Raw genomic sequence first — 13538 nt, 5'->3', positions numbered from 1 at the left:
AGCAGAAGCTATTGCTGCATCTCTATCTTCAAAGCAAATGTTTAGAAAACAAAATACAAAATTTAAGTAGAAATTTAGAAGAAAACTAAGAAATTACCTGAAATTGCGCTTAGAACTCACTAGATGTAGGTTAGGTTCCTGCGATTTGAAAAATAAAATAAATTAAGAAATGAGAAACGATTAGGGTTCATGCGATTTGGGAAAGAAACAGAGAGGCAAAATGAAAAAAGGTCGAAGATTATTAGGGTTCGTGTGGGAGGATGAAGGAGAAAGTGAATGGAGGATGAAGAGAAGGGCGAGAACGAAAAATGGAGGCACTATGGCGAGAACGAAAAATGGAGGTAATAGGGTTTGGGAAGATGAAGGAGAAAACTGGGAACTAAAACTTGGGAACTCAATACTGTTGTTTACGGTAGATTGAACTATTTTTGGTATTATCATATTTTAACATTTAATATTATCAGATTTTTAAGTATACTATTTGGGTCACATAATTTTTTTTATAATTTGTTTATTTTTTAAAAAATAAAAAATAATTGATCTCTAAATCGATTACTAAATTTAATTGATTTTTTTTTTTTAATATAGAAATTTAGAAAAATCTAGTTTTAAAAGAAGAAAAAAGAATTTGATTGGTCTCTAAATCGGTCAGTAATAAATTAGTTTATAAATCGGTCACTAATAAATTAGTCTCTAAATCGGTCACTAATAAATTAGTCTCTAAATCGGTCACTAATAAATTAGTCTCTAAATCGGTCGCTAAAATATATTTGTGACCATTTTAGAGACGCGTTTAGTTTTAGTTAACTATTACAAATATTTTGTCTGCAAAAACTATTTCATTTTTTTTAATTAATAAAGAAAATTATATTATGTAATTAAAAAATAGTTAGCGACTGAAATTTGAGTCGCTAAATTTAGTTACTATTTTAATTTCTAAATTTTGTTAGCGACCGATTTAGTGACGAAATAATATTTAGTTTTAAAGTTTAAAATTTTAGTCTCTATTTCGGTCACTAGTGTTAAAGAAAAATTTTCTATTAGTAACAATTAACTGTTGAAATTTTTGTCGATAAAATTCAGTTGCGATTTTAGTCTCTAAATTTATTAGCGACCGATTTAGTGACGAAAAAATATTTAGTTTTAAAGTTTAAAATTTCAGTCTCTATTTCGGTCGCTAGTGTGACTGAAAATATTCGGTCTCTAAATCGGTCACTATAGGCGAAAATTCTAGTAGTGAATAGAATAAATGTTTTGTGACTTGCTGCCATGTGTTCACCGAGACCCATCAAATATATAACAAAACAAATATTAGATGACCAAACAAAAAGACCGACTAAATATTGACTATAACATTATATACACATATCATGTTTGTCAAACCCCCATCTCCAAACTACATAGCATATATAAACCGTAAAGGATTGCAAGGTAGTTTGACGAAACATTAGACCCACTTAGGCGTTTGCCAAACAAGTGGAGACGTAAGATTTCAACAATTCAAGAAGTTAAGGATATGAATACTCTTAAATTGGAAGAACTGATTAGCTCTTTGAGATCGCATGAAATTGAACATGTAGATGATGAGCCAGACAAAAGTAGAAGACTTTGAATTTGAAATCCAAGTAGAAAAAGGCTCTAAAGGTAACAGCAGAATTAGAGGATACTGATTTAGATGACCATAATGTGGACTCAGAGGATGAGGAACTGATTTTGATATCTAGAAAAATTCAAAGGATGTGGCACAACAAAAATAGGCCATTCCCTCAAAGAAATTCTAGGTAGTCCAGTAGAGGAAAATGTGACAAGTCTGACAACAAAAGAATAATATGCTATGGATGCAATGAACCTGAGCATGTCAAGTATGAATGTCCAAATCTCGAACAATGGAAACATCAGATAAAAGACTCCATGCCCAAGAAAATGATTCTGATTAATCATCTGATGATGAAGAGCAAGTAAATTTGGCGCTAATGGCGCATACTGATTCTAACGCTGGATCCAACACTGATTCTAATTGTGACTCTAGAAGTAAATCAACAAATGAATAAATTGAGGTACTTTCTGACTTAACTCGATCTTAATTAATTCAAGTCATAAATGATTTTTTAAATAAAAATTACAATTTGTCTGTAACACTAAAAGCACTTGGGAAAGTAAATGCAAACTTGACTGAAGAAGTTAATGTTTAAAAAAATGAAGGTGTCGAGCATAAAATATAAAATACAACTCTCAAAACATAATTTATTAAGTATTAGTCAATTAAGTAAAAATAACTATGATATTTTATTTAATAAAAAATCGTGCAAAGCAATTAGTCAAAAAAATGGATTTGTACTCTTTACAGGTCAAATGCAAAATAACTTATACAAGATAAATCTGTTTAGCTTAGAGAGACAAGATTTAGATGTTTCATGTCAGCAAATAAAGAAAAATTGATTAATAAACTTTAACTTGTTAGAGGTCTACCTAAACTTAGCTACAAAACTGAAATTATGTGTGAAGCTTGTCAAAAGGAAAAACAAACTAAAAACTCTTTTACCTCTGGGAACTTAGTCTCTACCTTCAGACCTCTTGAGCTCTTGCTTATATATCTCTTTGGGTCAGTGAAAACAACCTCAGTAAATTGAAATAAATATGGTTTTGGGTAAAATTCTTAAACTAGGTGGACTTGGGTAAAATTCTTAAGAAATAAAGATGTCTGCTTCAATGTGTTTATTGCATTTGGCAAACAAGTAATTAATGAAAAATGTATTACGATTGTACTAATTAGAAGTGATTGTGGAAGCGAATTTGAAAACAAGATCTTTGAATGTTTGTGTGATGAGAGTGGAATCTCACACAACTTCTGATCTCCTAGAACACCACAACAAAATGGAGTTGTCGAAAGAAAGAATAAACCCCTTCAAGAAATGGCTAGAACCATTTAAATGAGATGGATGTTGCAAAATATTTATGGGCAAATGTAATTAACACTACATGCTATATTCAGAATAAAATTTTAATTAGGCCAATATTGAATAAAACACCATATGAATTATGAAAGGATAATAAGCCTAATGTCTCTTACTTTAAGAAATTTGATTGTATTTGTTATATGTTAAACACTAAAGACAACCTTAGGAAGTTTGATCCCTGCTCAGAAAAATGTACCTTCTTTGGATACTTTGAAAGATCCAAAACTTATAGAGTATTCAATAGGGAAACTCAAACTTTGGAGGAGTTATTAAATTTGACGACAAACAACTTGAACTTAAAAAGTTAAAACAAGTTGAAGATACTGCAGATTTACTAGAACTAGAGAAAGCAAATACAGACAAACCAAAAGAACCCAAACAATCAAAGGATGCAAGTAAATAAGGGGAAGATCACAAAACATCAGAAGATGAACTCGACAAAGTTAGAAGAAGTCAAAATAGTTTAGAAATTAGAATTGGTTGGAAATACAAATCATCCCATCCTGAAACTGTGATTATTGGAAATGCCAATGATCCTCTAAAACACAAATCTTCACTGAAGGACACCTCGTTGTTTGGTCTAATCTCCTTGATTGAACCTGCCTCTGTTTAAAAAGCTCTAGTGGATTATGTTTGGGATCTAGTACCTAGACCAAAGAATAAGAAACCTATTGGAACCTAGTGGGTATTTAGAAATAAATTAATGAAAAAGGGGAAGTTGTTAGAAACAAGGCCAAATTGGTTGCACAAGGTTACAATCAGCAACAATGTATGGTCTACACTAAGACATTTGCTCTAGTTAGAGGCAATGCGTATCTAACTCTAGCAATAAGGTATTGTTTACACTGAGAGATTTCTTTATAATTGCGGAAATGGATGATCCACCACCAGTTGGACGAACCATCGGGGAATATGAGAATCAAAATAGAAATTATGCTCAGTTTGCCATTCAAACCAACTGTTTACAGTCAACAAGTTTGAAATAAGTCCCGCTCTGTACTGAGAGTTTAAGGAGATTCACTTTTTCGGTAAACATAACGAAGATGCCAATAAACATCTCACAAACTTCTTTGAACTATGTGAAATAGTGAAGGTGGATGGTAACATTGAATAAGGCAAGAGGTTGAGACTATTTCCGTTGTCATTGAAAGATGATGTTAAGGAGTGGCTTAATTCTTTATCCTCTAGTAGCATCACCACAAGTGGTGACCTTGAAGATAAGTTATTGGAACAATAAGTCCCCCCAGTTGTTTTTGTCAGAAAAGGGCAATATATTTCTTACTACAAAGAGAAAAAATGATAATCTCTTCATAACACTTATAGGAGGTTCAACGGTTTACTAGTAGGATGCCCTAATCATGCTTATGACGACACTACTCAAATGCAAATTTTTTGTAACGGTTTAAGGCCTAACACTAGAATTATGTTGAGACTACAATAGGCGGTTCTTTGAATTACAAAACCGCATCAGAAGCATGAAAAATTATCTTCAAATGAAATGCAGATTAATATTTTATTTTATTTTCGAAAAAATATGACAATCCAGTTGGAGTTGTTACGTTGTAAAAAAAAAAGCTAATAGATGAAGAAGAATTTTTTTTTTTGAGATCATGGTATCAAATGAACAAATGATGTTGTATGATAGAGGTGGTGGGTCAAAAAGTTGTATGTTGGAATTGAATGTTATGGATGTTGTGTTAGTTCAAGGGAATTTGCTCTAAAAAAAAATAGAATATGTTATTGTAGCTGAGATAAAGAAGGGGATATCCTCTCTAAATATACAATCCCAAGTGGGGGAGTGCATAGAAATGGAGCTTGTGAAGTACCGAATGATGACACATAACAACCCTTACTCTAGTACATACAATTCGGGTTGAAGAAATCATTTTAATTTTTCATGGAAAGATCAACTTGGTGGATCTCAAGGTCAATAAGAAGCTCAAGCGAATCAAGCTCCACCTCGTAAACCTGCTTTGGAGGTCTCTATTGAGAAGTTAACAATGAACATAAGTTCTTTCATTGAAGAGTCAATAGCCGTCAAGAAAAATCACTCAACCTCAATAAAGAATCTTGAGACCTAGATGGGTCAAATCAAATTTCTCAATAATTAGCACAAAAAAGCTCTTGAAAATTTGGCTAATTACACAGTTCCGAATCCGCGAAATAATGTCTATATCGTGACAACAAGGAGTGGCAAGGTAAGTGAACCAGTACCACTTAAAGCCAAAAAGAGTGGGAATGCTTCAATTCCAACTCATCTGGAGGAAATTATTACCCGAACATCAGTTGAGGAGGACATCGCTCTTGAAAAGGAGGAAGAACCTATGGTGGAGAAAAAAGAGGTCATGCCAAAGCCCGAAATTCGACTCCCATTCCCTCAAAGATTAAAAAAAGAAGCTGCAAAACAATTTGGTAAGTTTCTTGATGTTTTTAAAAAATTGCAAATTAACATTCCTTTTGTAGAAGCACTAGAGCATATGCCGACTTACGCCATGTTCATGAGGGAGATTGTCGAAGAAACTAAAAACTGGTGGTGAAATAGTGATACTTACCGAAGAATTCAATGCTATTCTACGGAGGAAGCTCCCATATAAGCTCAAGGATCTTAGATGTTTCTCTATTCCTTGCACTATTGGAGATACAAATTTTGGGAAGGCCTTGTGTGATATTAGGGCTAGTATGGGGCATTGAAAGAGTAAAAAATACACAACTAATGTTACAGTTTGCAGATCGCTCAATGAAACACCCATATGGGATGGTGGAAGATGTATTGGTCAAAATAGATAAGTTCATTTTTCCGGTGGATGTTGTGGTACTACACATGGAGGAAGACAATGATATCCCTTTGATCTTGGGGAGACCATTTTTAGCAATAGGAAAAGCTATGATTGATGTGGCAGATGACACATTAACCCTGAAAGTAAATGAGGAAACAATTACTTTCAATATTCTAAAAGCCATGTAACATTCAAAAGAAAGAGAAGGGTGCAACCGAATTAAGATTTTTGATTCGACAGTCGATGAAAAAGTTGAATGTCAAGTACCCATTCTTCCTTTAGAAAAAGTCTTGTGCCTACCCTGTGATGTCCTTAAGGATAATCAGGATACACGAGTGAAAGATTTTTTAGCCATGTTTAAGGCAACACGATCTCACTCCTCCCACTTTAATACTAGATGAAAGAAGTTGAAAAAGAATGAAGAAGAGTCTGTAGAGAAAAAAAGGAGACACCACTGATTGAGTTCAAGCACTTGCAACCTCACTTGAAATATGTATTCCTTGGTGAGAAAGATAAGAATCCAGCTATCATTAGTGCAAGCTTGAATGAGTTATAAGAATTGAAGTTATTGAGAATTTTGCGGAAGCATAAGGGTGCCATCTGTTGGTCCATTAAGGACTTGAAGGAAATAAGTCCTACTTTTTGTATGCACAACATCCTAATGCTGGACAATCACAAACCAGTTGTACAACCCCAAATAAGACCGAATCCGATGATGAAAGAGGTGATTAGGAAAGAAGTGGTAAAGCTCCTAGAAGCCGGTCTCATATACCCTATTTTAAATAGCTCTTGGGTGAGTCCCATACAAGTTGTACAAAAAAAAAGGCAGAACGACCGACATCTCGAACAAAAAGAATGAGCTTATTCCAACGTGAACTATTACAGAGTGGAGAGTTTGTATTGATTATAGGAGGTTGAACAGTGCTACGAGAAAAGATAATTTCCTGCTCACTTTCATTGACCAGATGCTTGAGAAGTTGGCAGGGCATGATTACTACCGCTTTCTAGATGGTTATTTAGGGTATAATCAGATAGTTGTTGAACCTGAGGATCATGAGAAAACCGCCTTTAAAATGTCCTTATAGGGTGTTTGCGTATTGGTAGATGTCGTTTAGACTATGTAATGCCCTCACCACATTTCAAAGGCGCATGATGTTCATATTCTCTGATGTGATTGAGAAACATATTGAAGTCTTTATGGAGTACTTTTCTGTTTTTGGTTCATCTTTTGATAATTTTTTGATTAATCTATCTCTTGGATTAGAAAGGTGTGAAAAATCAAACTTGGTCCTAAATTGGAAAAAATGTCATTTTATGGTAAGAGAGGGAATTGTGTTAGGCCGTCGAATCTCCTACAACGGGATCAAGGTTGACAAGGCCAAAGTTGAAGTTATTGAAAAACTTCCCCTTCCTACCAATGAAACAGACATTAGAAGCTTTTTAGGCCATGCTGGACTTCATAGGAGGTTTATAAAAGATTTTTCTAAAGGTGCAAAACCACTTACAAATTTACTTGTGAAAGACACAGCTTTCAAATTCAATGGGTATTGCTTGAATGTGTTTAACACCTTGAAAAATAAAAATTTACTTGTGAAAGATACACTTTTCAAGATAAACATTTCAAGACACACCTTTCATATTAAAATTATGCGCGATGCAAGTGACATTGCTATCGGGGCAGTCCTGGGACAAAGAAAAGATAAGTTGTTGCATCTAATCTACTATGCTAGTTATGTTTTGAATTGTGCACAACTTAATTATGCCACAACTAAAAAAGAATTATTGGCTGTAGTTTATGCTTTGAATAAAATTTGATCTTATTTATTAGGATCGAAAGTTATTGTTTTCACTGATCACGCTACCTTGAGGTATTTGTTTTCTAAGCAGAAGTCTAAGTCAAGGCTAGTTAGGTGGATTCTGTTACTACAAGAGTTCGACATTGAGATCCGAGATAAGAAGGGTTCACAAAACACTGTATCTGACCACGTATCTCGATTGGAGAAAATGGAGGAAGATGATGACACTAGACCGATTCGAGACTAGTTCGTTGATGAACACATCTTTGCAATTACCATGTCACCTTGGTTCGCTGACCTTTCAAATTTTAAGGTAGGTGAGGCAATTCAATTTTATTTCACCTACCAACAACAAAAGAAGTTCATCCATGACGTCAAATTCTATGTATGCGATGAACCCTTTCTATACAAAAAAGGAGTGGATAGGTTGTTGCGAAGGTGTGTGCCTGATGAAGAGCAAGAAAAGGTATTGTGGCACTGCATGACTCTAGTTATAGGGGTCATTTTAATGGGGATTCTTACTGCAGCAAAGGTTCTCCAATTGGATGTCAGTGCACCGGTAATATTTCAAAATGAAATGAGATGCCTCAAAATCATGTGTTGGACGTGGAATTGTTCGATGTATTGGGTATTGATTTCATGGGTCCATTCCCATCCTCAAATGAAAAAAAATCATATTTTGGCGGTTCTGGATTATGTCTCTAAATGGGTTGAAGCAATTGCTAAACCAACCAATGATTCATAATAGGTAATCACATTTCTCAAGAAGAACATCTTCATGCGTTTTGGTGTACTTAGAGCTTTGATTAGTGACGAAGACACTCATTTTCTTAATCGGAAGATGAAGTTCCTTCTTAAAAAATATAATGTACATCATAGGGTGGCAACCCCATATCACCCACAAACTAGTAGGAAAGTTGAAGTATCCAACAGGCAGATTAAGCAAATCCTTGAGAAGACGATCAATGCTTCAACAAAAGATTGGTCAACGAAACTTGATGATGCATTTTGGGCCTACCAAACAGCTTTGAAGACCCCCCTCGATATGTCACTATATCAAATTGTGTATGGTAAAACTTGTCATTTACCACTTGAATTGGTGCATCGAGCATTTTGGGCAACAAAGTACTTGAATTTTGAGTTGGTTCAAGCAGCCGAATCTAGAATTCTTTAGCTTCATGACTTAGAAGAGTTTAAGAATTTTGCATATGAAGATGCCAAGATTTATAAAAAAAATGAAGTGGAATGACAAAAAGATTCAATTTAAGGATTTCCAAGAAGGACAAGTTGTTATTCTATTTAACTCGAGATTAAAGTTGTTTATAGGAAAACTAAATCAAGATGGTTGTGTCCATTCAAAATAATCAAGGTGTTCCCACATGGTGCGGTGGAGTTATAGGATACAAACTTAAACCAAATTTTCAAGGTGAATGGACAAATGCTTAAACCTTAATTTGGGGAAGAGTCAAAACTTCCGATAGAGTCCATCAATATGATCACCGCTTGAAGAGTGGAATGTCAAGCTCCATACATTAAATGAGCGCTGATTGGGAGGCAACCAAACTGCATATCCTTTTCATTTTATTCTTGTTATGCTTTCTTTTACTTTATTTAGTTTTCTTTAATATTTGTTACTTTTATTAAGTTTTGATGTCTTAAACGTTCATAGAACCAAAATGTGTGCTTAGAGGAGGGTTGTCTGTTGATTTGCCCATGAAGCACTCAAAGCGCAAGATTTACACATTGATCATAGTATTTGGGCACATGTTTCTAGCTTTTTAGTTTGGTATTTTAAAAGGTCTTTATAGCTTAGAATAATTTTTTAGCATGTTTCTAAACTTTAGGTTGAAATTGAATTATAATTTTATTATTTGCATTTTGACCATTGCTCGCTCTGTACGCCATAACACGAGCGCTGGATATCGGATTTGCGCATACAAGCAGGCGTTGGAAAGCTAAGTCCAATGTCGAACTTTACTGGGACTAAATTGTAGACTTCGTAATTTGGACTTTTGTAATAATTTTAAATAGCGGGTCACTTGTTTTTAAACCCTAAAGCCCAAAATAGAGTACTATATATTGGGAGTTTTCTTTCTTTTCTAGGAGATGAAGTTTTAGGATTCAAATTGATACAAGGGATAAACACTTTTTATTTTAATTTCTTGGAAGGCTAATTTTATAAGATTAATCCACGAGTTCAGAGTTTCATCAATACCTTGAGATTCAGGTTACACTGTCAATTTTGCTTCATGATTCTATTTCTGTTTATTTGATTAAATTGATATTCTGATTAAATTGTGTATCAATAGGATCAATTAAATTCATTTGACAGAATTTGGGTAGATTTCTAATTTAATTGAATTATAATTTTGCAATGGTTGATCGTTAATTGTAATATTTTGATGATTGTGATGCTTAATCCAGTCAAAGAAACCGAATTCACATAGGATTTATTACGATTGTTTGATCAATTCTATAGTCAAATTTGAATAGAATGAAAAATTAGAAACTCAATGATAGGCCTGAAACTAGAATTAGTGGATTATTCGTTTTGCTAATCTTTTAAAACAAAAATCTAAAAAACCCCCTTTCTAATTTCAACTTTCAATTCGGTAAATATTATTATATCAGAAGTGCTTGCAAAACGACTCGAGTTATTACGTCTATTTACATTTTATCAATTGTATTTGACCCGTGTGCCACAACAGAACTAATTGGCGTCGTTGCTGGGGACTATTTGATAACAATATTAACCAATTTTAGAGTATTACTAACCATCCTAATAATTGTTTCTTCGTGTTTTGTTGCTTTATAGATCAGATAGGCTTGTTACAAGCTCGTAGGCACGTTGCTAGTAAGAAAAACTCGTTCTTCATGCGATTGTCTCGAATTGTCCCAAAATTTTGTCAGAAAATTAGAAAAAAATCAAGGAACATGATTCCAATAGAAGGGAATTCTTAGGGGATTCGACGCTTAAAATTCCAAATTCCTTCGTTTAGACCATTTTTTTCAATTTTTTGAATTGTTCATATTCTACAAAAATTCCCAAAAAATTTGCGTTGCCTTTATTTGATTTCTAGAAATTTTTGGTGGTATTTTTATATTTTTTGGATTTTATTTGATAAGGTTTTCGATTTTTCACTTCAATTTAGCTATAGGGCCATTGTTGGGATTTTCAAAATTTTGATTTTGCATTGCATTGTTATGATGGTGCATGACTAGGACTAGTTCTGTAAATCTGCATTCCCTTGAACCTGAAATAGATAGGACATTTCATTTACGTCGTAGACTTAATAGAGCTACTAGTGCGAACGAGTTAGAGTTAGATAGTGAAAGTGACAACTTGCTGCAAAATATGGCTAATGTGAATAATAGAACCTTAAAACAACTTGCTGCACCTAATGTCAATTATAATGCATTGTGTATCACATATCCTGAAGTGACTGTACCATTTGAACTTAAATCTGGTTTAATACACTTGCTTCCAAAGTTTAATGGTCTTGCAGGTGAGGATCCCCACAAACACTTGAAGGAATTCCATGTTGTGTGTTCTATCGTGAAGCCTCAAGGAGTCACAGAAGACCAGATTAAGCTGAGAGCCTTCCCATTTTCACTCCATGATGCTGCAAAGGACTGGTTATACTACCTTCAACCAGGTTGTGTTACAAGTTGGAATGATCTCAAGAAATTGTTTCTAGAAAAATTCTTCTCTGCCTCAAGAGTTGCTACAATCAGAAAAGAAATACGTGCATTAGGCAGATTGACAGGGAATCATTACATGAGTATTGGAAGAGATTCAAGAAATTAGTGTCTAGCTATCCTCATCACTAGATTTCTGAACAATCACTCATCCAATATTTTTATGAAGGCTTGCTACCTTTGGATAAAAGTATTTTGGATGCTGCTAGTGGGGGAGCACTTGTCGATAAGACCTCAGAAGCGGACAATACTTTGATTGAGAACATATCCATTAATTCTCAACGGTTTACAACTAGAAGAAATTTAGCAGTGTTGACAAGGGGTGTGAATGAAATTCAAGTTTCTTCCAACAAGAACTTAAAAGGCAAACTTGATGAGCTTACATCTTTAGTAAAAATATTGGCAATAGGTAAAACTCAAGCAGTGGTCTATGGTATTTGCACTTCTCTAGTTCATCCTATAGATTCATGTCCTGCATTGCAAGAAGATCCAATTGTTGATGCTCCTCAAGCATATGCAGCAAATATATACAATCCTCAAGCCAACTATGACCTGTCATCTAACAGGTACAATCATGGTTGGAGAAACCATACCAACCTGAGATGGGGGAATTCATGTGCACAATAACAACCTAGGCAGCAACAACAAAATATTCCACAACAGCAAAACAATGCAACTTTATTAGAGGACCTCGTTAAGCAGATGATTGTCCAAAATCTCCAATTTCTACAAAGAACAGATTCCACCATTCAAAATTTGGAAACAAAGATTTGTCAGCTAGCCATTTCAATTAATCAATTGCAGACTCAGGGGTCAAACCAATTGCGTGCACAGTCAATAGTAAATGCAAATGCTCCCAATGTCAGTTCAATTACACTGAGGTCTGGTAAAGCTGTTGAAATACCAAAGGTACCTAAAACGTTTGTGAAAAATAACAAGGCTACTGAGGAAACTTTGATACCTGAAACTGTTGTTGCTGAGCAAAATATACCACTTCCTTTTCCTTAAATGGCAGTGAAGACTAAGAAAATGGACCAGGTAGATAGGGACAAGGGGATCCTGGATACATTTAGGAAGGTGAAAGTGAACATTCTCCTCCTTGAAGCCATTAAACAGATTCTAAGATATGCAAAATTTCTAAAAAATTTGTGCACACACAAGACAAAGTTAATACGTAGTGAAAGAGTAAACATGGGGCGAAATGTTTCAGCCCATGCCTCAGAAATGCAAAGATCCAAGAACTTTTTCCATTCCATATACCATAGGAAATAGTCAATTTGAAAATTCTATGTTAGATTTTGGAGCTTCCATTAATGTTATGCCTACATCTATTTTAAACTCTCTTGCTCTTGGACCTTTACAGAGTACAAGTGTTACCATTCAATTGGCGAATAAGAGGAATGCTCGTCCTGTTAGACTTGTGTAGGATGTACTTGTTCCAGTTAATGAATTGATATTTCATGCAAATTTTTACATTCTAGAGATGGATGGAGAGAATAGGTTCAACAGGGCGCCTATCATCTTAGGCAGACCATTCTTGAAAACTGCTAGAACAACAATTGATGTACATGCTAGAATTCCGTCCATGGAATTTGGTGACAGTTGTAAGACCCATAATTTTAAAGTACCATTTATGTATTTTTGGTGTATTTTGGATTTTGGCTCGGAGGCTTTTAAGCCAAAGTTAATAATATTTTGGAGTTTTATAATCAAAAAGATAATTTGATGCCAATTAAAATTTCTCGTCGATAAATAAATTGAAATTAATTGCGGTGAATCCCTTACGGAATTTAATGCGTTTCGGGTGAAACGGTAATTTAACAAATATCTAGATATTTCGATATATTTGTTAAGTTATATTTATTATCTATATATGTTTGTTTAGAAGGAAAAGGAAAAGAAAAGAGTATATAAAGGAAAGAAGGAAAAAGGAAGAAAGGAAAAACAAAGGAAAGAAAAAGAAAGGAAGGAAAATTGGAATTTTCCATCTTCTTCCTCTGTGACCGTGAACCAAATTCCCTCCTTTCTCCCATTTTCATTTTCGTCGCTTTCCTTTCTTCAAAACTAGTAACCCAAGGTTGGGTGAGAGTTAGATCAAGGTTTTCGCAACTCCACTCTTCCTCTTTGATTCGAAAACGAAGAAAAAAGGTTTTTGAGATCCAAACACAAACCCCTCCGTTTCTTCTAGATCCAAACCTCATTTCTCGAAGAGACAGAAGGGAAAGTTGCTCACCACCACGCTACGGTGCTAGTGAACTAATTTGGAAGCGGCGTTGCGAGCGGAGAATTTACCGAATTTACTCACGGTG

The sequence above is a fragment of the Cicer arietinum genome, chromosome 2, assembly GCF_000331145.2.
Source record: "Cicer arietinum cultivar CDC Frontier isolate Library 1 chromosome 2, Cicar.CDCFrontier_v2.0, whole genome shotgun sequence".
Taxonomy (NCBI): Eukaryota; Viridiplantae; Streptophyta; class Magnoliopsida; order Fabales; family Fabaceae; genus Cicer; species Cicer arietinum.
The sequence above is the reverse complement of the archived record's forward strand: the minus strand, read 5'-3'. Positions refer to the sequence as shown.